Source organism: Nicotiana attenuata, unplaced genomic scaffold (assembly GCF_001879085.1).
Source record: "Nicotiana attenuata strain UT unplaced genomic scaffold, NIATTr2, whole genome shotgun sequence".
NCBI classification, from domain to species: Eukaryota; Viridiplantae; Streptophyta; class Magnoliopsida; order Solanales; family Solanaceae; genus Nicotiana; species Nicotiana attenuata.
The window spans coordinates 165,609-186,863 of NW_017671437.1; positions in this window are offsets into that span (position 1 = coordinate 165,609).

The following is a 21,255-nucleotide window of genomic DNA, read 5'->3' on the forward strand; positions in this document are numbered from 1 at the left end:
TTGTTTATTGATGATTCCCTTGTTGGATTGTTATTGTTTCTGCTGTTAGGGTGATATGAGTGTAAAGCACGAAGGGTGATGATGTACAATGTTTTGTGAGTGAGTGACAAAGCACGAAGGGTGATGCCGTGCCATATTCTGTGAGTGTTAATGCACGAAGGATGATATCGTGTCGTATTCTGATATTGATAATGCACGAAGGGTGATGCCGTGCCTTGATTATGAGAGAGTTAATGCACGAAGGGTAATGTCGTGCCGTTTCTGTTGTTTCTTTTGGTGAGGACGAGAGAAAAAGCATGAAGGGTGATGTCGTTCACATATTGCTATGTTATTATTTCTGTTGGTTCAAAGCATGATATTTACTTTGTTTCTTTACTGTATTACTGCCAGAATTTTAAATTCCCCTAAGCATGTATACCCTTCCCGTTATTATTTTTTAAATTTCTGTTATTATTATTTTTCTCGTATATGATTTAATTGCACAGTTATTTTTGTCGCGTCCTAGATTCGTCACTACTTCGCTGAGGTTAGGCTCTGCACTTACCAGTACATGGGGTCGGTTGTACTGATACTGCACTCTGTACTTTCTGTGCAGATTTCGGTGTCGAACCTCGTGATTAGAGTTGGGTTGCTGCCTTTAGTCCATCAGGAGACCCAAGGTAGATCTGCCGGCGTTCACAGACCCTGGAGTCCCCTTCCCTCTATCTTAGTTTTCCTGTCTCTTTTCATTTCGAGAATAGATATATTTCTTTTAAACCAGTATTTGTAGAAAATTCTTAGAAGTTCGTGGATTGTGACACCTGATCTTTTGGGTAGCTACGTAATAGTGTTTTAAACTGCTATAAGATTTCCGCACTTCATATTTGTTTAGTTTAAGTTATTGTTAATTACTGTTTTGGTTAATGATTAATGGGTTAGAACCGTATCCGTTGGCTTGCCTAACATTCTAAGAGCTAGGCGTCATCACGATCCCGACGGTGGGAAATCCAGGTCGTGACAAGTTGGTATCAGAGCACTAGGTTGCCTAGGTCTCACAATTCACGAACAAGCTAGTTAGAGTCTGAGGGATCGGTACAGAGACATCTGTGCTTATCCCCCAGAGGCTACAGAGTTTAGGAACAACTTCACATCTATTCTTCTCTGTTGTGCGATTTGATTTCTCAATGCTAAATTGAACTTCTACTCTGTTCTTTCGCAGATGGCGGGAACACGTACCGCTTTATCAGCTGATCAGCAGCTCGAGCCCCTAGTGGCAGCTCCTACGAGGGGCAGAGGTCGAGGCCGAGGGCGTGCTAGAGGCCGAGGCAGGGGTAGGGCTCAGCCTAGAGCTCGAGCAGCAACACCAGTACCGGAGCCTCAGGTGGAGTTTGATGATGAGGTTCTGGCTCAGACCGTTCCGGCAGGGCCAGCTCAGGTTCTAGAGGGGTTCATCGCTACCCCGGTACTTCAGGATGCTTTGGTCCATCTAGTGGGCCTTATGGAGAGCGTAGCTCAGACTGGCACGTTTCCTATAGCACCAGCCTTCTCTCAGGCTGGGGGAGGAGCCTAGACTCCCGCTATCCACACTCCGGAGCAGATAGATCCTCAGTTCCAGACTCCAGCAGCTCAGCCAGTTGTTGGCTGCTGGTGGATCATCTATGTCTTTTGAGGCTTTGTTGAAGTTGGATAAGTTTACCAAGCTTTTCCCGGTTCATTACAGTAGGGCAGCATCTAAGGACCCCCAGGATTATCTTGACCGCTTCCATGAGGTGTTGTGGAACATGGGGATAGTAAAGACCAATGGGGTCGACTTTGCGGTATTCCAGATGGTAGGGTCCACCAAGAGATGGTGGAATGATTTTGTGTTGACTAGACCAGGTGGGTCTCCTGCCTTGACTTGGGACCAGTTCTCTCAGCTATTTCTCGAGAAGTTCCTTCCAGTCACTCAGAGAGAGGACTACTACAGGCGGTTTGAGCATCTTTAGCAGGGTCTATGACTGTCACTCAGTACGAGACTAGGTTTGTTGATTTGGCTCGTCATGCTCTTCTTATACTCCCCGCCGAGAGAGAGAGAGAAAGAGAGAGAGTGAGGAGGTTTATTGAGGGACTCACTCAGCCTATCAGATTGCAGATGGCTAAGGAGACATGGAGCGAGATTTCTTTTCAGGATGCGGCCAATATGGCCAGGCGGGTTGAGATGGTTCTAGCTCAGGGGAGCGGTCAGGGGTCTGACAAGAGGCCTCATAATTCTGGTAGGTTCAGTGGTGCCTCGTTTGGAGGCAGGGATTCTTTTGGTAGAGGCCATCCTCCCAGTGCAAAGGTTCCTTCCATGGATTTCGTACCAGTTGTTCGTGAGTTTCCAGAGGTATTTCCTGCAGACCTGCCGGGGATGCCACTCGACAGGAATATTGACTTTTGCATTGATTTGGCTCCGGGCACTCAGCCCATTCCTATTCTGCCATATCATGTGGCCCCGCCAGAGTTGAATGAATTGAAGGAGCAATTGCAAGATTTGCTTGATAAGGGCTTCATTAGGCCCAGTGTATCGCCTTGGGGTGCGCCAGTGTTGTTTGTAAAGAAAAAGGATGGATAGATGCAGATGTGCATAGATTATCGGCAGTTGAATAAAGTCACCATCAAGAACAAGTAACCATTGCCGAGTATTGATGATTTATTTGATCAGCTTTAGGGTGCAAAGGTGTTTTCAAAGATTGATTTGAGGTCTGGCTACCATCAGTTGAGGATTAGGGCATCTGATGTCCCTAAGACAACTTTTCGGACTCGGTACAGGCATTATGAGTTCCTAGTGATGTCATTTGGGTTGACAAATTCCCCAGCAGCATTCATGGATTTGATGAACCGAGTGTTCAAGCCATATTTAGATTCCTTCATGATTGTATTAGTTGTTGATATCTTGATCTACTCCCGCAGCCGAAAGGAGCATGAGCAACATTTTCGAGTTGTTCTTCAGACTCTAAGAGACAGCCAATTATATGCTAAGTTTTCGAAGTGTGAATTTTGGTTGAGTTCAGTTGCTTTCTTGGGTCACGTTGTATCCGCAGAGGGTATTCAGGTGGACCCTAAGAAGATTGAGGCAGTCAAGGACTGGCCTAGACCCGCATCATCTACAGAGTTGCGGAGTTTCTTGGGCTTGGCGGGTTACTACCGTCAGTTTGTAGAGGGGTTTTCATCCATAGCAGCCCCGATGACCTGGTTGACCTAGAAGGGTGCCCCATTTAGATGGTCGGACGAGTGTGAGGCGAGCTTTCAGAAGCTCAAGACAGCTTTGACTACGACGCCGGTGTTGATGTTGCCCACAAGTTCAGGGCCATATACAGTATATTGTGACGCATCTCGTATTGGACTTGGTGCGGTGTTGATGCAGAATGGCAAGGTTATTGCATATGCTTCGCGGCAGTTAAAGATTCACGAGAAGAATTATCTAGTTCATGACTTGGAACTGGCATCCATTGTTCACGTGCTAAAGATTTGGAGGCATTATCTATATGGCGTGTCGTGTGAGGTGTTCACAGATCTTAAGTGTTTGCAATACTTGTTCAAGAGAAAGGAGCTCAATTTGAGGCAGAGGAGGTGGTTGGAGCTATTGAAAGACTATGATATCACCATTTTGTATCATCCCGGGAAGGCCAATGTGGTGGCCGATTCTTTGAGTAGGAAGTCGGGTAGTATGGGTAGCCTTACGTATATTCCAATCGGTGAGAGACCTCTTGCTTTGGATGTTCAGGCTTTGGCCAATCAGTTAGTGAGGTTGGATGTTTTGGAGCCCAGCCGTGTTCTAGCTTGTACAGTCGCTCGGTCTTCATTATTTGAGCGTATCGGAGATCGGCAGTATGATGAACCTCATTTGCTTGTCCTTAGGGACACAGTGAGGCACGGTGGTGCCAAGCAAGTTACAATTGGAGATGATGGAGTTTTGAGGATGCAGGGTCGTATTTATGTGCCCAATGTGGAGGGACTTCGTGAGTTGATTCTAGAGGAGGCCCATAGTTCCCGATACTCCATTCATCCAGGTGCCGCCAAGATGTATCAGGACTTGCGGCAGCATTATTGGTGGAGGAGGATGAAGAAGGATATTGTCACGACCCAAAATCCACTAAGGGTCGTGATGGCGTCGGACACTGCTGTCAGGCAAGCCAACTAAAATACTTAATTAGATTCCAATTTAGACAATTTTGAAAACCCAGATTTTCCTTCTAATTTCATAAGTAAAGAGACAAATGCTTCAATTCAAATTAAATAATAAGCAATTAATACAAAATATTTCAAAACCATCCCAGAACCCGGTGTCACAAGTGCATGAGCAATTTCTAAGAAGTAATATAATACAACATCCGTCCGGAATACAATGGACAGAAAGTGAATGCAATATACTGGAAGGGACTATACTAGCTGCGGGCCGCCTCGAATAATGCAACTCACCTAGTCCCCAAATCATCCGTGCTGCTACGCCCAGTAGGCCACTAGAGTTACATATACCTGTGCAACAAAAATGCACAGAAGTGTAGTATGAGTACGAAAACAACGTGCACTCAATGAGTATCCTGTCTAATCTCGAAGAAGTAGAGACGAGATGGTCGACTTCGACACTTACTAGTGGTCCAATAATGATGTCAACAATTCATTAAATCGTGGACTCTTATAAACATGATTATTAATCCAATAGGAGGAAACAAGTAAACAATTATTTATTTTATAGGAAGTTTTCCCAAAATTTCCTTTTCATTATTTTTCCAAATATTCTCAAGCCATGAAGAGGCAATAACAACTTTAATAAGTTCAAGACAGCAATACAAGCATGCGCAAATCATGCTGAGGCGTACGGCCCGCTCCAACAGAAAATAAACTATGCACTGCCGAAGGTCGAACGGTGCGAACCCTAGATGCATCTATTACCCCGCTCGCGAACTATCCATGCGACGCGGTCAACATAAAATAAACAATCACCCTGCTCGCGAACCGTACATGCGACGCAGGTATACATAGGGATACATGCTCAAATAGCAAATTAAGAATTTATCGGGGAACATTTATCCAAATAAAAGCAAATCCTCTTTTAATAATTTAAGAAAATGAAGTTTAATCCTTTTAGCAATTCATTTACTAATTCATTGTAACTTAAGCAATTTAAACTGTCAACAAGTTTACAATTAATCCAAGTATAGCATGCTTTTGGGTCCTAGACTACCCGAACAATAGCATAATAGTAGCTACGCACGGACTCTCGTCACCTCATGCGTACGTAGCCCCCACAAATAGGAGCACATAACCAACTAACTCACATATGGGGACAATTCCCTCTTACAAGGTTAGAAAGGAGACTCACCTCGCTCCGAAGATCCATAACCGGCATTCCACGCCCTTCTGAAGACTCCACTTGATGCACCACGCTCCAAAACTAGCCAACAGTTGCGCAAATCCATTAACATATGCTCAAATATTCATTACAATCTAATTTATAGCAATTCCTAACTCCGATCGAAAAGTTGACCAAAACGCCCTCGGGCCCACGTGCCCGGAATCCGGAATTTTTCGAAGATAAAGATTACGCATGACCTTAGGAACTCAAATATATAATTATCACTAAGTTCCATACTCAATATCGTGGCTAAATTCCAAGTTTACTAATTTTCTAGGTCTTCCACCAAAACCTCAAATTCATACTAATTTCAATGCTCAAATCCATACATAGATGATGTATTTAACTCAAAATAGGTGGGGATAACTTACCTTATCATTGATGGTGAAAATCCTCTCTTGAAGCTCCCCAAAATCGCCCAAGCCATGAAGATATGAGAAGAAATAGAAAAATCCCGATTTTAAAACAACCCCTCTGCCTCCAGCTATTTCCGCACCTGCGGTCCCTTGACCGCTTCTGCGGATCCGCAGGTGCGGTTAAATTACCGCTTCTGAGGTCCTCCCTAGGCTGCCCTTTTTCGCTTCTGCGACGTGCCTACCGCAGATGCGGTCCCGCTTCTGTGGAACTTTGACCGCATCTGCGGTCCTCTCCAAGATGCCCTCCTCCGCTTCTGCGACCCGTTTTCCGCAGATGCGGTCCCGCTTCTGCGGAACCTTGACCGCATCTGCGGTCCTCGAGCCTTTGACCAAAATCCGCTTATGCGGAGAATTGACCGCATCTGCGATCCCGCTTCTGCGGTCCTAGAACCACAGATGCGGTTATGACAGAAGCAGCAAACCTCAGCCTTCCAAAAATCTCATTTACAATCCGTTAACCACCCGGAATCCACCCGAGGCCCCCCAGGACCCCAACCATCATACCAACCAGTCCCAAAACACAATACGGACTTGCTAGAGGCCTCAAACCACATCAAACAACACGAAAATCATGAATTACACCTCGATTTGAGCTTCATGAACTTTAGAACTTCCAACTTCTACTTTCGATGCTTAAACCTATCAAATCAAGTCCGATTGACCTCAAATTTTGCACACAAGTCATATTCGACATTACGGACCTACTGCAACCTCCGGACTCGGATTCCGACCCCGATATCAAAAAGTCCACTTCTGGTCAAACTTCTCAAAAACCTTCAAATTTCTATCTTTAGCCAAATGACTCCAAAATGACCTACAGACCTCCGAATTCACTTCCGATCGCGCTCCCAACATCAAAATCACCATACGGAGCTATTCACAGACTCGAAACCCCAAACAGACATCGATCACGCTGAAATGAACTTCAAGCCAAACTTATGAAATTTCTTCAAAAATGCTAACTTCCACAATAGGCGCCAAAACGTTCCCGGGTTATCCAAAACCCGAACCAGGCACACGCCCAAGTCCGAAATCATCATACGAACCTGCTGGAACCTTCAGATTCCGATTCCGAGGTCATTTCTCAAAATTCCAATCCTAGTTCATTCTTACAACCTTAAGCTTCCGAAATGAGAATTCTCTTTCCAAATCAACTCTGGACTTCCTGAAATTCAATTCCGACCACGCGCACAAGTCACAATACCTGAAATGAAGCTGCTCACGGCCTCAGGCTGCTGAACGGAGTGCTAGAGCTCAAAACGACCAGTCGGGTCGTTACATTCTCTCGCACTTAAACATACGTTCGTCCTCGAACGTGCTGAGAACCACACTGAAGTAGTCTGAAATCGCCGGTTAACTTCTCATGCACCTTCCCGTGCTACCACCACTCAGTTGAGCACATTAGCTCGATCAGTTCTGAAGACATTCCCTTTTTATTCAAGCAAATAAGCCTTAGAGCCCAATTCCATCATCCGGAATTCTATGCCCGACCTGTTTCCAACATAAGATCACCATAACAATCACTACACGCCGTACCCAAACATGGCTGCATAACTTTGCTGAATTCACACCTAGCATCACTTTACTCACCGGACCCCAATAACATTTTCTGATCAATTTAATCAAAATTCCACTAATCTGATGCTCCCATTGCACCCCATGACATACACAAGTCTACTCTAACCTTTACAATATCGCCACGACGGAAGGGATGTGCAGAAATTCATAACCAACTACCGAGTCAACAAATCATTAGGTCTATACCCCTGACAAAACCATCACCTTATTCTGAACCAAATAATGGTCTTAGCTCCTTGATATACTCTATAGACTCGGATTGCACTGATCTCGACTTCAAAAGCCACACCGACATGACCAAAAGTTCCATATGATGCTACAATGTGCCAATAGGCTACCATATCGAACGCGATATAAAGGAAAGCAAACTTTGGGAAGGAAACTCAACTACACCGCTCGCGAATCATACATGTGATGCGGTGGACTTAAATAACAAACACCCTGCTCGCGAATCATACTTGCGACGCGGGCACACAGCTAACATAAGCCTTCCTCATAAAAGAGGAAAACAAAACACATAAAAATAGATACGGGGATCTGTACTCAGCTTCATACTGTTGCGGCGCGCAACCCGATCTGAACAATATAACCATGGCGGCGTGCCACCCGATCCACCCATAAAACTCGCATAAGGAGATACGCACCGAGCTAGATTGCTCATTTCAATAATATACCGAATATCGGTAACAAGCACACTAAGTGCGTAATTCCATCCCTGGGGAGACATATAGCGCCAGAAGCCACAAAACTCAAGCACTACTGAGGTGCGATATACGATTTGAAATCTCAAAAGCATCCCGCACATATAACATCATCTCTACGCGGATCCTCAACACATAAGCAATTTCTCAAGCCGCCTCCCAACTCACACGGCGCGACGTATCACTACATGAAATATATGACAACAAAATAACACCCTAACTACTCCTCCATAAGGAGCGCATTACTGAACTGAACACGTTTGGCCTGACATAGCGCCCATATTCACATTTGAATCCATCCACCGACCTCAAGCCGGTTCTGATCGCACTGAACTAGGCTAATTACCTTTCAAAGGTCCATAATAACTCCTCTTCCGCTCATAACACATAAGAACATCCATCATACTCGGAGAAATCATTTGCAGTCCGCGACTCAATAGACTGAGTGCCCTCCAGGCATATATTCTCAAATCAACAATATTACCACAACCTTCATACTTAGACTAAGTCTTTAATCAATTACGTGAGTACCTGCCACACTTATACAATCTTCCTGTGGGACACACTCCCACAACTTACCATAACAATTAACTGGGTCGTACCTCCAAACCACCGGCCGCACTAATGCTGAAAAGCGATCAAGAATCATTAACCGGGATGCAAAACCCTATTTACAAAACATCGATCTCAGGTGACGCTGGTGACAAAACCAACTTACCTTAAACATTGAAACTCCTTTCCTGCTCACCCGAGCTCGTGACATCCTTGTCAACACCGAACTGTTACCTTGATTCTTACTTCAAATTCCATACCACTCACTGCACTTAACATGCCAACATACGATAGAACTCGTTTTTCATCATAGCTTCGGAACCACTAATACTTTAACACTTCATCATATAAAAACTTTTCACTTAACTCACTTCTGGAGATCCATAGTATCACACAGGTGAATTCTCATAATCGTAGAATATGCAAATCTCTAAGTAGTGGTCTAAGCCACCATTGCCCTTCCGGAATCTACTTCCACATAACAAGCCATAACAGTAGAATGCTTCTGAATAACATCAATTGCGGTGACTGACAAGCCTGATACATACCATCACAAATCACTCGCATAACTCGTTCACGCTGAAGGAACTAATCACTAACACCAATATGCCAAATTCAACTATGGCTAATCAATCTACCTTCTTCCAATTTATCCTTGATTGCCTTAGAGATAATACTAACTCCATCCGACACATAACATACTCCATCTGCACCCATCTCGAGTGACCTCGACTCACGAGACCATGCTGTCTCAAATCCCACGTACCATTTCGTACCTCCCAATTGCTACATCGCAAGTCAAAACATCATAGAACATTTTGTGCCTCTTCTCATAGGCTTCTATCAAGCTTGATTCTTAACTATACTTATAGGCTCGTAATCATTAGGCACCATACTTTACCTCTTTTGAATCCATTAGGACCGTTACTGAGAGCCACCCGCTCTGACTTGGTCCCGAATATAATCAACTCCATAAATCTTATAACACACGAATACTCTCTCGACGAGGCACCCGATGGAATTACTTCCTTTGAAACCTACATTTATACAAGGCATAAATCCTGAATCTTTCCCCAAGTCTAAACATGAGCCAATAAGGACAACCATAGCATGCATTTCGACAATTCATTAGCTCGAATTACCACTTATGTTCTTTTCCCGTAGCTGAGATAACCCATCAATATGCTAAAAATCAGAAACCTCGCAAGTAATTAACCATGCAACCCCATCATAGGTGGTGGGACTCTCCCACTTAGCTCGAAGCCACTATTACACAACTCTAGAATTTACCAGGATTCTTGATCTCCTATTGACATAACCTTGCGCAATCAACCGCCAAAATTCTCGGTATCTTACTGTAGAAACCCCCTTTTTATACTCTGAATCATCAACAACATTCGCACGACCGATCCCTTCGCTGTATAACCCGTAGAATTTTTCGCAGAAGCCTCGCCAATCACGCGACCGCTAAACTGCTCACAGGAATAACCCACATGTGGAAATCACTCCCCGATATCTCCCAACGCTGCTGCACGGGGTACAATCACTATGACATCAATAACCCATCCTGAGTCCGAGCTCTCTCTCTAGCTGCACGAGTCCATTCACCCCTCGTGGACATCAATTAAATGTGCGGCAACATTCTTCCAATTCAAGGTTACGTTGTGTCCTTCCTCATTCAAGCAGCTCCTTCCCGTTATATCAGATCTCCTGCCGCATAATAGCCCATACTCCAAATTAAATCCATAGACCTCAATCACCAAATTACTAAAATTTGCAAGTCATCCTAGACTCTCCTTAAGGTGCATAGTCATCCTACCCCAATGCCCATATGCAACTCCGCCACTCTCTCACTTTGGCGGAACTCGTCCCTTTAATCGACTACTCGACCTTTGCCTCTTATACTTGGCCTTCTAGAAATTTTAGCCACCGCCTGACACTTCCCACATGTCTTTCCTCATCCTTTGCTGCTCAGCTGCTACCTTAAATACAATCTATCTTCGTGGCACTTGAACCCACAATTGCTGCTAACTTTACACCTTTCGGAAAATCATCTTTCTCATACCATCGTCATTAGAAACACTGATTCGACCCTGAACTACCGCACCCTGCGATATCTGGCAGCCACATTTTCAATACTATTTCACAATAGCTTGCCCCAAAGGCGAATTGTAGAAGATCATAACACCGGCGAACTTAGTACATTTAATAAGGACAACGACACCGCATTGTAGAGGGAAAAAAAACTCCGCCACGCTAGCAAATACCGAGTCTCGATACCTCATCAACCTAAACCTGAACATCCTCTGCCCGATTGCCTTTCCCCTGCCGGGAATAAAACACCGAATCTCTAGATTATGCACTGAGTCAATCTCCCTTCAAGTCATTCACCGCCCTGACGCGTAGGCAAATGTCCTACCATCATATCAATGCTCCTGAACAATAGTTTATAGCATTATGGCAACTTATGCCTAGCCTCAGAGCCCTCAGAAGTACCGCTACTGGGCTGAAACAATAAAATATCCTTCTACAAAGCGACGATAACAACCCCATCAGCTATACCGGGAGAAACATCCCGCACCACATCGGTAGTACCATTACGGTTCTTTAATTCTCGATTTATAACAAGCGCTTTGCGTCGCATAAGGTTGAGTAGGAAGGAAATAAAGGCATAAGCCTCACAGGAATTAAATCGCACGATAAGGAATCAAGAAGGGAAGTACTCCAAACAGTCCTGCAGCCTCCGGAGGATAAGTACAGACGTCTCCGTACCGACCCGCGAGACTCTACTAGACTTGCTCATGACTCGTGAGACCCTAGGAACCTAGTGCTCTGATACCATGTTGTCACGACCCAAAATCCACTAAGGGTCCTGATGGCGCCGGACACTGCTGTCAGGCAAGCCAACTAAAATACTTAATTAGATTCCAATTTAGACAATTTTGGAAAACCAAATTTTCCTTCTAATTTCATAAGTAAAGAGACAACTGCTTCAATTCAAATTAAATAATAAGCAATTAATACAAAATATTTCAAAACCATCCCAAAACCCGGTGTCACAAGTGGATGAGCAATTTCTAAGAAGTAATATAATACAACATCCGTCCGGAATACAATGGACAGAAAGTGAATACAATATACTGGAAGGGACTATACTAGCTGCGGGCCGCCTCGAATAATGCAACTCACCTAGTCCCCAAATCATCCGTGCTGCTATGCCCAGTAGGCCACTAGAGTTACATATACCTGTGCAACAAAAATGCACAGAAGTGTAGTATAAGTACGAAAACAACGTGCACTCAATGAGTATCCCGTCTAATCTCGAAGAAGTAGAGACGAGATGGTCGACTTCGACACTTACTAGTGGTCCAATAATGATGTCAACAATTCATTAAATCGTGGACTCTTATAAACATGATTATTAATCCAATAGGAGAAACAAGTAAACATTATTTACTTNCGAGGGTCGAACGGCGCGAACCATAGATGCATCTATTACCCCGCTCGCGAACTATCCATGCGACGCGGTCAACATAAAATAAACAATCACCCCGCTCGCGAACCATACATGCGACGCAGGTACACATAGGGAAACATGCTCAAATAGCAAATTAAGAATTTATCGGGGAACATTTATCCAAATAAAAGCAAATCCTCTTTTAACAAATTAAGAAAATGAAGTTTAATCCTTTTAGCAATTCATTTACTAATTCATTGTAACTTAAGCAATTCAAACTGTCAACAAGTTTACAATTAATCCAAGTATAGCATGCTTTTGGGTCCTAGACTACCCGAACAGTAGCATAATAGTAGCTACACACGGACTCTCGTCACCTCATGCGTACATAGCCCCCACAAATAGGAGCACATAACCAACTAACTCACCTATGGGGACAATTCCCTCTTACAAGGTTAGAAAGGAGACTCACCTCGCTCCGAAGATCCATAACCGGCGTTCCACGCCCTTCCGAGACTCCATTTGATGCACCACGCTCCAAAACTAGCCAACGGTTACGTAAATCCATTAAGATATGCTCAAATATTCATTACAATCTAATTTATAGCAATTCCTAACTCCGATCGAAAAGTTGACCAAAACGCCCTCGGGCCCACGTGCCCGGAATCCGGAATTTTTTGAAGATAAAGATTACTCATGACCTTAGGAACTCAATTATATAATTTTCACTAAATTCCATGCTCAATATCGTGGCTAAATTCCAAGTTTACTAATTTTCTAGGTCTTCCACCAAAACCTCAAATTCATACTAATTTCAATGCTCAAATCCATACATAGATGATGTATTTAACTCAAAATAGGTGGGGATAACTTACCTTATCATTGATGGTGAAAATCCTCACTTGAAGCTCCCCAAAATCGCCCAAGCTATGAAGATATGAGAAGAAATGGCAAAAATCCCGATTTTAAAACAACCCCTCTGCCTCCAGCTATTTCCGCACCTGCGATCCCTTGACCGCTTCTGCGGTTCCGCAGGTGCGGTTAAATTACCGCTTCTGAGGTCCTCCCTAGACCGCCCTTTTTCGCTTCTGCGACGTGCCTCCCGCAGATGTGGTCCCGCTTCTGTGGAACTTTGACCGCATCTGCGGTCCTCTCCAAGATGCTCTCCTCCGCTTCTGCGACCCGTTTACCGCAGATGCGGTCCCGCTTCTGCGGAACCTTGACCGCATCTGCGGTCCTCGAGCCTTTGACCAAAATACGCTTCTGCGGAGAATTGACTGCATCTGTAGTCCTAGAACCCCAGATGCGGTTATGACAGAAGCAGCAAAACCTCAGCCTTCCAAAAATCCCATTTTCGATCCGTTAACCACTCGGAATCCACCCGAGGACCCCCAGGACCCCAACCATCATACCAACCAGTCCCAAAACACAATACGGACTTGCTCGAGGCCTCAAACCATATCAAACAACACGAAAATCATGAATTACACCTCGATTTGAGCTTCATGAACTTTAGAACTTCCAACTTCTACTTTCGATGCTTAAACCTATCAAATCAAGTCTGATTGACCTCAAATTTTGCACACAAGTCATATTCGATATTACATACCTACTGCAACTTCCGAAATCGGATTCCGACCCCGATATCAACAAGTCCACTTCCGGTCAAACTTCTCAAAAACCATCAAATTTCTATCTTTAGCCAAATGACTCCAAAATGACCTACGGACCTCCGAATTCACTTCCGATCGCGCTCCCAACATCAAAATCACCATACGGAGCTATTCACAGACTCAGAATCCCAAACGGACATTGATAACGCTGAAATGCACTTCAAGCCAAACTTATGAAATTTCTTCAAAAATGCTAACTTCCACAATAGGCGCCAAAATGTTCCCGGGTTATCCAAAACCCGAACCGGGCATATGCCCAAGTCTGAAATCATCATACAAACCTGCTGGAACCTTCAGATCCCGATTCCAAGGCCGTTTACTCAAAATTCCAATCCTAGTTCATTCTTACAACCTTAAGCTTCCAAAATGAGAATTCTCTTTCCAAATCAACTCTGGACTTCCCGAAATTCAATTCCGACCACGCGCACAAGTCACAATACCTGAAATGAAGCTGCTCACAGCCTCAGGCTGCTGAACGGAGTTCTAGAGCTCAAAACGACCGATCGGGTCGTTACAGATATCGTTGCGTATGTAGCTTGATGTTTGAATTATCAGCAGGTAAAGTACGAGCATCAGAGACCTCGTGGTTTACTTCAGAAGATTGATATTCCTGAGTTGAAGTGTGAGCGTATCACTATGGATTTCGTTGTTGGAATCCCACGGGCTCAGAGGAAGTTCGATGCAGTATGGGTTATTATGGATAGGCTGACCAAGTCAGCGCATTTCATTCATGTGGCAGTTTCCTATTCTTCTGTGCGATTGGCGGAGATTTATATCCGTGAGATCGTTCGTCTCCATGGTGTGCCCGTGTCTATCATTTTTGATCGAGGTACGCAGTTTACCTCGCATTTCTAGAGGGCAGTACAGTGTGAGTTGGTACGCAGGTCGAGTTGAGCACATCATTTCATCCTCAGACGGACGGACAGTCCGAGCGTACTATTATTTTAAAGGATATGCTCTGTGCCTGTGTTATTGACTTTGGAGGTTCTTGGGATCAGTTCTTGCCATTAGCGGAGTTTGCCTACAACAACATCTATCAATCGAGCATCCAGATGGCCCCCTTTGAGGCATTATATGGTAGGCGGTGTCGGTCGCCAGTTAGATGGTTTGAGCCGTGAGAGGCTCGGTTATTGGGTACAGATTTAGTGCAGGATGCCTTGGATAAGGTTAAGATCATTCAGGATAGACTTCGTACAGCTCAGTCTAGGCAAAAAAGTTATGCCGACCGTAAGGTTCGTGATGTGGCATTCATGGTCGGAGAGCAAGTGTTGCTTCGGGTGTCGCCCATGAAGGGCGTGATGAGACTTGGGAAAAAGGGCAAGCTAAGCCCTAGGTTCATCGGGCCTTTTGAGATCCTTGATCGAGTGGGAGAGGTGGCTTACAGGCTTGCATTGCCGCCAGGTTTATCAGCTGTGCATCTAGTGTTTCATGTGTCCATGCTTCGGAAGTATCACGGCGATCCATCCCACGTATTAGATTTCAGCACTGTCCAGCTGGACAAGGATTTGACCTACGAGGAGGAGCCGGTAGCCATTTGACAGGCAGGTTCGTCAGTTGAGATCGAAGAGTTATCCTTCGGTTTGTGTGCAGTGGAGAGGTCAGCCTGTTGAGGCAACTACTTGAGAGACCGAGTCCGATATGTGGAGCAGATATCCCCACCTTTTCTCTAGCTCGGGTACTTTTTTATGTCCGTTCGAGGACGAACGGTTGTCCTAGAGGTGGAGAATGTGATGACCCAAAGGGTTGTCTTTCATTTTAGAATCTGATTCCGTGTTCCGAGGCCTTGAAAACCTCATTTTCATTCTCCTCGATTTGCGTGCGTAGTCCGGGCGTGCTTCCGGAAAGCCTTATATGAAAATTTGAGAAAAATATTGAATTTTTGCCTTTAAAATTGATTTAAGTTTACTTCGGTCAAGATTTTATGTAAACAGACCCGGACCCGTGATTTGACGATCCCGAAGGGTCCGTAGTAAAATATGGGACTTAGGCGTATGCCCGGAATTAAATTCCGAGGTCCCTAGCCTGAGAAATAAATTTTTGAAGAAAATTGTTAAACTGAAAATATAATAGTTTATGGAAATTTAATAATGTATGAACTCGTTGGTATCGGGCCCGTATTTTGGTTCCGAAGCCCGGTACAGGTCCGTTATAATATTTAAACCTTATCCGTGAAATTTGGTGAAAACGGAAGTGATTTGACGTGATTCGGAACTTTGGTTGAGAAAATAGGAAGTTTGAAACTAACTTGAAAATTTCATGTGTTTTGGTGTTGAATTCATAGTTCTAGGTGTTATTTTGGCGATTTGATCGCATGAGCAAGTCTGTATGATGTTTTAAGACTTGTGTGCATGTTTGGTTTGGAGCCCCGAGGGCTCGGATGAGTTTTGAATAGGGTACGGAGTGTTTTGAAACTTAAGAAAATTGCTGGTATGTTTCAGGTCTGCAGGCTTCGCATTTGCGAAGCCTGGCTCGCAAATGGGAGCATCACATTTGCGAAAAAAGTTCGCATTTGCGATCAATGGGGCTGGGAGGGGACCTTCGCAATTGCGAAGCTCAGGATCGCATTTGCAATGGGAACATGTCGCATTTGCGAACAAGTATTCGCATTTGCGATGAAATCAGGTCCTGGACATTCGTCGCATTTGCGATGAAATGTTCGCATTTGCGATGAAATATTCGCATTTGCGGGGTTCCCAAATTGCAAATGCGATATCTGCAACTGTTCAAAAATAATTTTGGACGGGATTTTTTGATTCATTTCTCAAATTTTCAAACCCTAATCTTCAAAAGGCGATTTCCCAAAGACCAATTCTTCCCCAAGTCATAGGTAAATGATTCTTATCTCTTTTCTTTCAATCTATCTCATCTTTTTATAAGATTTCATCACAAAATCTAGGGTTTTTCATGGTGGAATTGGGTGTTCTTGGGTAGAATTTAGGAATTTCGAAATTTGGGAATTTAGACCTCAAATTGAGGTCGGATTCCAAAACTAATTGTATATCCGGGCTCAGAGTGAATGGGCAATCGGGTTTTGGTTCGAACTTCGAGTTTTGACCAAGCGGGCCCGGGGTCGATTTTTGACTTTCGGGGGAAAATATTGTGAAACATGTAATTATGCATTGGAATTGACTTCCTTAGCGATTATTGATATTATTAAGTTAATTATGACTAGATACGAGTGGATTGGAGGAGAAAGTGAGAGGTAAAGCGGTAATTGAGGCTTGATTTTGGCCGTGGAATCGAGGTAAGTGTTGTGGCTAACCTTAGCTTGAGGCATTAGGTATTGTTGCCTTATTTTCTACATGTTTAATTGTTGAGTACGACGTATAGGTGAGGTGACGAGTATGTATATGTTGTTGTCGGGTCATAGCATGCAAGTGAGTCTTATACTTGTGAACGTTGTGTCTCTTTACTCGTATTGTTCATGCTTAAACTGGTGATTACTCATGTTAAACGTCTTATTATGTTTTTCTAGTATTGGATATTGGCCGAGTATTGACTCAAGTTGAGATTTATATCGTGAAGTTAAATGTTGAAACGAGGTTGTTTATTGATGATTCCATTGTTGGATTGTTATTGTTTCTACTGTTTGGGTGAGGAAGAGTGTAAAGCACGAAGGGTGATGCCGTGCAATATTTTGTGAGTGAGTGATAAAGCACGAAGGGTGATGCCATGCCATATTCTGTGAGTGTTAATGCACGAAGGGTGATGCCGTGCCGTATTCTGATATTGATAATGCACGAAGGGTGATGTCGTGCCTCGATTATTAGAGAGTTAATGCACAAAGTGTGATGTCGTGTTGTTTCTGTTGTTTCTTATGGTGAGGACGAGAGTAAAAGCACGAAGGGTGATGCCGTGCACATGTTGCTATGTTATTATTTCTGTTGGTTCAAAGCATGATATTTACTTTGTTTCTTTACAGTATTACTGTCAGAATTTTATATTCCCCTCAGCATATTTTCCCTTCCCGTTATTATTTGTTAAATTTCTATTATTATTATTTTCACGTATATGATTTAACTACACAGGTTTATATTGTTGTTGCGTCCTATCCTCGTCACTACTTCGCCGAGGTTAGGCTCGACACTTACCAGTACATGGGGTCGGTTGTACTGATACTGCACTCTGTACTTTCTTTGCAGATTTCGGTGCCGGACCTCGTGATTAGAGTTGGGTTGCTGACTTCAGTCCATCAGGAGACCCAAGGTAGATCTACCGGCGTTCGTAGACCCTGGAGTCCCCTTCCCTCTATCTTAGTTTTCATGTCTCTTTTCATTTCGAGAACAGATGTACTTTTAATTAGTATTTGTAGAAAATTCTTTGAAGTTCGTGGATTGTGACACCAAATCTTTTGGGTAGCTATGTAATAGTATTTTAAACTGTTATAAGATTTTCGCACTTCATATTTGTTTAGTTTAAGTTATTGTTAATTACTGTTTTGGTTAATGATTAATGGGTTAGAACTGTATCCGTTGGCTTGCCTAACATTCTAAGTCTTGCAATTAAAGTCCAAGATTTTGTAAATAAGACCAAATTTTACGTTGAAGATTGAATTTTAATAAAAATTAATCGAAGAAAGAGATAAAATTTTATGAGAATTACGAGAACGGGAAGCTTACTTGGAAAAGGAAGCCATATTGTAGCCAGATATTAATTTGAACCCAAACTCTAAATAGTCTTAAATTTGTGTGTCCAATGTAGAGTTGAAGTTTCAAAGCAATCTCACTTGGACTAGAACAATGTGAACCACTTATTGCCTTCATATGAAGGTCACAATTTATTTTAACTGAGTAGTACCTTTTTATTGGAATATCACTATTTCGACAACTAAATTAATTATTTCTCCCATCACGTGAATTGTATCAAAATTATTTTTTTATGTATCAGTACGTGAAGGAAGCAGCTGCCCGTAGTAGCATTCAAGCCTTGAAAAATATAATTAATGTTCAACAACTATAGTTGAACTGCAAAAAGTACAAGAAAGCCTCCAGTAAGTTGCTTCCGCGATGAAGAAGCATTGATTTCTAACAATTTCTAATTAGGGAAAGAAGGTTCATTTCGTGCTCGGATTTATTTAGATTTTCAATCATGACAACTTTCTAAGTTTAACTCTCTATACATAAGAGGTATGAAAGAGTAGACATAACTTGATAAGATAGTTTTGCATTTAAGTTTTGTTTAAGATTTTGTTTACGATAATTTCATAATCGAGTTCATTGTTGAGATTGTAAAAGCAAATTTTATCTATCTCAAGTTCTTAATATGAAGACATCACTTCCATTGTGCGATCACCTTCTTTTTACGCTAGATATTAGATTTTGGATATATTTGACCAATGATTTGAGGACTTGCGGTACAACGTTAAATTATTGTGTCAATTTTTTATTTAATGTTAATGTTTTGTGTTTGTTGTATAAGTTCGATATGGAATTTAACAAAACTTTTTAAAAAATTTATTAAGAAAATTTATTTTGTCATGACTTAATTTATTTGAGAAATCGTTGATCGGATCCGAGTATGGAAAGCTTGATTGTTGTGAGAGCTATCGTTGAGGAAAAATGGATTTAAATTTGTTATGTTACTATTTAACTATTAATATAATCTTAAAAGGGAGATTAAACGATTAATTAAAAGGAAAAAAAAATTAAGTACGTAGCATAAATTTTCTAATTAGCTACGAAGTTTTTGTGATGACCCAACATGTCATCTTCTGTTTTAGAATCCAATTCCGTGCTTCGAGGCTTTGAAAACCTCATTTTATTTTTCTTCGATTTGCGTGCACAGTCCGGGCGAGCTTCCGGAAAGCCTTATATGGAAATTTGAAAAAAATATTGAGTTTTGCCTTTAAAATGGATCTAAAGTGACTTCGATCAATATTTTGGGTAAAAGGACCCGGACCTATGATTTGACTATCCCGGAGGGTCCGTAATAAAATATAGGACTTAGGGGTATGTCCGAAATCGAATTCCGAGGTCCCTAGCTCGAGAAATAAATTTTTTAAGAAAATTGTTCAAACTGAAATAATAATGGTTTTTAGAAATTGAATAAGATTTGATCTTATTGGTATCGGGACCGTATTTTGGTTCCGAAGCCCGGTACTGGTTTATTATAATATTTAAGTCATGTTTGTGATATTTGGTGAGAAACGGAAGAGATTTGATGTAATTCGGACCCTCGGTTTTGAAAATAGAAACTTTAAGTGTTCTTGAGATTTTCATTGATTTTGATGCTAAATTCGTTGTTTAAGATTTTATTTTTGCGATTTAATCACACGAGCAAGTTCATATGATGTGTTAAGACCGGTGTGCGTGTTTGGCTCGGAGCCCCGAGGGCTCGAGTGAGTTACAGATGGGCTTCGGGAGGTGTAGACTTAGAAAAAGACCTGGTGTTGAAAAGTTCCAATTTGCAGGTCTCTGAACCTAGGTTTCGCGGACCGCGGTAGAATTCCGCGGCCGCGTAGGGGATTCCGCTGCCGCGGTGGGATTTCGTGGTCAGCGATGAGTAATGCTAAAGCTTCCGCGGCCGCGCCCGTTATTTCGCTGTCAGCGGTGAGTTTCGCGGCCGCGGCTCTTTTTCTGCGGTCAGCGTTTTGAGGATCCGAGAGGGCTATATAAATGGGACTTTTCATCTATTTTTCATTTTTCAAAACCCTAAAACATAAGAGGCGATTTTTCAAATACTCTTTCTTCCCAAATCATAAGTAAGTAATAAAGCACGAAGGGTGATACCGTGCACATTTATATTATTCATATGGTAAGGAAGAGTGATAAAGTACGAACGGTGATGCCATGCACATTTACATTATTCATATGGTGTGGAAGAGTGATAAAGCACGAAGGGTGATGTCGTGCACATTTCTATCTATGCATATGGTGAGGAAGAGTGATAAAGCACGTAGGGTGATGTCGTGCACGTTCACATTATTCATATGTTGAGGAAGAGTGATAAAGCACGAAGGATGATGCCGTGCACATTTCTATTTTTGATTGCATGATGAGGATTGAGAGTAAAAGCATGAAGGGTGATGCTGTACACGTTTACATTATTCATATGGTGAGGAAGAGTGATAAAGCACGAAGGTTGATGTCGTGCACATTTCTATTTTTGATTGCATGATGAGGATTGAGAGTAAAAGCACGAAGGGTGATGTTGTGCATTTTTTGTTGCTGTGTTTATTTGTTGTTATCGGTTCAAGCGTTCTAGCTGTTTAGATTCCTTTACCGTTGTGATTCTTTGTGTTGGACCCCCATAGCATTTTGCCCCTTCCCGTTCATTCCTGCTCAGTTTTTAATACTTGATATTCTGTTAGTATAGTGTTTAACTGCACATGTTTATATTGTCTGTCGTGTCCTAGCCTCGTTACTACTTCGCCGAGGTTAGGCTCGGCACTTACCAGTACATGGGGTCGTTGTACTGATAATGCACTCTGCACTTTCTGTGCAGATCCCGGTACTGGACCATACTAATCAGAGTTCGAGGTTGCTGCCTTCAGTCCACAGGAGACCCAAGGTAGATCTGCCGG